Below are 5,305 nucleotides of genomic sequence, written 5' to 3'. Positions count from 1 at the left end.
CAATGCAGAGATTTGTTTTGAATCAAAGCGGGCGGGGTTTTAAGGGAGTGACGACGAAGCTCACAACACCGTTGGGGAAGCACATCAACGGCAAAGATCACAGATTGGTCAGAGCGCCGGCACGGTTTGAAAAAACATCAGGTTGTTCTCATCAACAACCTTCGGAGGTATCTTTCATCGGGACCAGACTAAATTACTCCGGGCTCACATTTAGGTTTATCAGGCTAATTACAAGTGCTAAATCCTCCAGAAGGGCTAAAAGGAACTACCAGGCCAGACATTCTGTGGTAGCACGAAAAACTTTAAGATGGGTGAAAAAATAAGGTGGATATGCTTCTGTTACTGGGGGAAGGGGGAGGGGGTTTAGAATACTGAGTGGCCTTGTATAGACGGCTATATCTGTGGTGTGGACCCCCCTGGGTCTGGAGTAAATAATTGAGTTGACATATAGGTGATGTAGTGCGTAATAACCTATAGCAGGTTATTAGTGTCCGTTACTGAGGGGCGACTAATAGACTTTAAACAGGGTAGAGATACTATACTGTACATTGGCCTAGCACAGACTGTGGTACAGAGTGGTACTATACTGCCCCCCAAAGGCAAATGGCGGTAACTACACCAACACTGAAACAGACGAAGACCTTCAGTAGACCTATTGGTATTTGGTTGGATATTGTAATTACTGCAAATAGCAAGATAGCAATAGCAACATCTCTGAAACGGGACACACTTGGCTTTGTCACAAGATAAAGGAGGTGTAATGAAGACATTTGTCAGTCTAAAGTTTTAACTCAATTGTAACAAAAGATGTAGTTGCTGCACTTTGCCTTTGTATGGTGGTACACTGTAGGGTCCTTACCCGCGGGGGTGATAGACTTGCTGGGAGTGATAGATTATTATAATTTGTTTATGTAATTAATGTGTTTTATTGTCTGTGTCATAGTGTGTTTCCGTTAGTGGGGGCACGTGTGGGGGGACGAAGAAACTAATGATGCCAATTCAGGCCCAAAAACCCCCCAATACACACCCCAACACACACACACACACACACACACACCAAAAACCCCCCAATACACACCCCAACACACACACACACACACACACACACACACACACACACCAAAAACATTTCCATATATGAACCTGCACGCATATCTAGCTCCGAACACCAGTCCTCAGATTTCATTGGCTGACCGTGGCCACAGCTACTCAACCCTCCGTTCTGATTGGTTGAGGGAGGTGTCACTCTTCCAGGGCCGCTCAGGTGTTGAATACCTTTTTTGAGTGTCAACCTTCTAAACACATCACACACCTTCCTAGCACCATCACACACACACACACACACACACACACACACACACACACACACACACACACACACACACACACACACACACACACACACTTTCTGTCTGCATGAGCCATTATGTGATGCTCTTTTCCTGCCCGTGTGTGTGTGTGAATGCACGTCCGTCTGTGTGTGTGCGTGCGCACGTCTGTCTTTGTGTGTGTGTGTGTGTGTAGGGGGTGTATTGGGATGAATAATAATAATATGTATATAAGTGTACAGATGATTAAGCCCCTCCCCCGTGCCATTCCCGACGCTCGCTACGCGTCTCTCCTCCTGTTGCCGTGTAAACGAGTAGAGTAATAATAGATTAATACAGAAATAAAGACATACAGAAATGAATAAATACAGAAATAAATAAATGGTATGACCGAGGGAAACAAACAAACATACTGTCTCAGTCTCTTTATTCAACACACAAAGAAACACACACACACACACACACTCACGCACGCATGCGCGCCTTACACGCTGTCTCGCTCTCACACTCATTCTACACTGTGTGCTCTCTCTCACACACACACACACACACACACACACACACACACACACACACACACACACACACACACACACACACACACCTCAGGCCAGGGACATGTCTGCTGTGTGAGTTACAGTAAATTATGACACCAGCGTGTACCAGAGTGCACATTCTAGCAAAAGAGCTATCAGAGCGCTACGCATGATACTGGAGGTGTCCTCTAGGGGGCAAAAGAGCTATCAGAGCGCTACCCGTGATACTGGAGGTGTCCTGCAGGGGGCAGAAGAGCTATCAGAGCGCTACACGTGATACTGGAGGTGTCCTCTAGGGGGCAAAAGAGCTATCAGAGCGCTACCCGTGATACTGGAGGTGTCCTGCAGGGGGCAGAAGAGCTATCAGAGCGCTACCCGTGATACTGGAGGTGTCCTGCAGGGGGCAGAAGAGCTATCAGAGCACTACCCGTGATACTGGAGTTATCCTCTAGGGGGCAGAAGAGCTATCAGAGCGCTACCCGTGATACTGGAGGTGGCCTGTAGGGGGCAAAAGAGCTATCAGAGCGCTACACGTGATACTGGAGGTGTCCTCTAAGGGGCAAAAGAGCTATCAGAGCGCTACCCGTGATACTGGAGGTGTCCTCTAGGGGGCAGAAGAGCTATCAGAGCGCTACCCGTGATACTGGAGTTATCCTCTAGGGGGCAGAAGAGCTATCAGAGCGCTACCCGTGATACTGGAGGTGTCCTCTAGGGGGCAGAAGAGCTATCAGAGCGCTACCCGTGATACTGGAGGTATCCTCTAGGGGGCAGAAGAGCTATCAGAGCGCTACCCGTGATACTGGAGGTGGCCTCTAGGGGGCAAAAGAGCTATCACCGCGCTACACGTGATACTGGAGGTGGCCTGTAGGGGGCAGAAGAGCCATCAGAGCGCTACCCGTGATACTGGAGGTATCCTCTAGGGGGCAGAAGAGCTATCAGAGCACTACCCGTGATACTGGAGTTATCCTCTAGGGGGCAGAAGAGCTATCAGAGCGCTACCCGTGATACTGGAGGTGGCCTGTAGGGGGCAAAAGAGCTATCAGAGCGCTACACGTGATACTGGAGGTGTCCTCTAAGGGGCAAAAGAGCTATCAGAGCGCTACCCGTGATACTGGAGGTGTCCTGCAGGGGGCAGAAGAGCTATCAGAGCGCTACCCGTGATACTGGAGGTATCCTGTAGGGGGCAGATAGCCAACACAGCTCTCATTAATGTTTTTCATCATTGATTTTTTTCTACCAAGACTTCAACATGGAAGTTTGGAAGATCGCCCCTCGCAGTTCTGTGAATACAGTATTGCACCATACCGTGGTGCTTACTGCAGCGCACTCCCCAGGGCCTCTACCGCGGGCAAAATGGACATGAAATGTGCATAGCAATGCTTATCCTGCAGCAAACATGTCCCAGCCTTACTCTCTCTCTCTCTCATACTATATCATGTCTTACACACATACAGTAAACACACTGCATTGAACAGGAGATATGAACAGGAGATATGAACAGGAGATATCAGCAGCTCCTTTGGCAGCACACATCTCACTGGGGGTTGGGGGTGCTGTGGGTCAGGTGGCAAAGGGGCCGTACCATACACTCAGGGGGACACAGGTTCGAGCCCGGTGCCGCACTGTAGGCTATACCCAGGGCAGAGTTGTGCAAAGTAGAAGTAGAAGCACTGTTAAAGATGTAATTAATTACAACACTAGTGGTATGGTATTACATGATTTCAACTTTGTAAACAGTCACAGGGCTTTTTCTAGGATTTTTTGGCGTGAGGGAGCATCATGGCAGGTTGCGGGGGGGAGAAGGGGGGTGTCCCCACCGTGATTGAGAAATGTATTAGGGGCGCTCAAATATATATACATATATATTTTAAGTATGAGGGCGCACCCACAGAAGTATGAGGGTGGAGCGCCCCTATTTCCCTGTTCAGAAAAAGTCTGATCATTAAAAGCGTCAGATCATTAAAAAGCCACTTTATATGGGCATCTCTTCTTAGTTTTTACTGAGTGCGAGCTTCAGGCTTTCTGATTTTGTATTAGTCTATATTCCAAGCCAACGCACCACCACACAACTAAAGCCACCTTGAAAGGCACAGGCCCTCTCTTTGAATCCATTCAACATGGTAATATCACACTACTAGTGTTGTAATTACACCTGTAAGAGTACTTCTACTAGTGTTGTAAATACACCTGTGAGAGTACTTCTACTAGTGTTGTCTAGTGTTGTAATTACACCTGTTAGAGTACTTCTACTAGTGTTGTAATTACACCTGTGAGAGTACTTCTACTAGTGTTGTAATTACACCTGTGAGAGTACTTCTACTAGTGTTGTAATTACACCTGTAAGAGTACTTCTACTAGTGTTGTCTAGTGTTGTAATTACACCTGTGAGAGTACTTCTACTAGTGTTGTAATTACACCTGTAAGAGTACTTCTACTAGTGTTGTAATTACACCTGTAAGAGTACTTCTACTAGTGTTGTAATTACATCTGTAAGAGTTCTACTTCTACTTTACACAACTCTGCCGAGGGATTGCGGGTTCGAGTCTGGTGCTGTACGAAATACCCAGGGAGATCCGGGTTCGAGTCCAGTTCGAGGTCATTCCCCAATCTGTCCTGGACTCGTTTACTGTCACATTCTTCACAGTCCAGTCCAAATAAAGGTGTAGTAGTACAAATCCTCTGGATGAGCGAGAGCCCCAACTCAGGAGTTCCACATGTCTGCTCCTGCACAGGTTATATGGTCACATGATCATGTCACATGGTCAAGTCACATGATCTGGTTTAGTCCTGAGGTCCTCAAAGCAGTGTTATGGAACCCACCGGGCATTCTAAACTCCATCTTCTAGATTGCGGAATAGCAAACACTGTTCCGCTGATGCACCACAGTAACCAGGGTTTAGATTATGCAGCATAGCAACCAGTGTCAGTAGCAACGCGTGTGTGAATGCTTATCCATAGCAACCAGTGTTTGAGTCCATAGCAACCAGTGTTTGAATGCTTCACCATAGCAACCAATGTCCTCAGCAGCAGAGGGTTCAGTCTCTCAAACAGAGAGATGGAGGGAGAAGTGAAGAGAGAGACGAAGAGATGGAGGAGGAGAAAGACAGAGAAGAACAGATCTCAGAGTAGAGTAACAGAATGATAGATAGTGGAAGAGGAGGCAGAGAGATGGACAGAAATGTGGAGAGAGACGATAGAAGAGTAGAGGGAGAAATAGATAGATAGATAGATAGATAGATAGATAGATAGATAGATAGATAGATAGATAGATAGATAGATAGATAGATATAGACTTGGCACATTTCAACAGATTTGAATCATTTTCATTCATTTCGATTTTGCAACTGAAAAACAGATTTCCTAGTTGGAATTGGCGATATTAAGAAATTCCCACTTGATATCAGACACGTCCACTTGGGATCAGAAACGGCCACTCGGTTA

Source organism: Engraulis encrasicolus, chromosome 23 (genome assembly GCF_034702125.1).
Source record: "Engraulis encrasicolus isolate BLACKSEA-1 chromosome 23, IST_EnEncr_1.0, whole genome shotgun sequence".
Taxonomy (NCBI): Eukaryota; Metazoa; Chordata; class Actinopteri; order Clupeiformes; family Engraulidae; genus Engraulis; species Engraulis encrasicolus.
Note: the sequence above shows the minus strand (reverse complement) of the source record.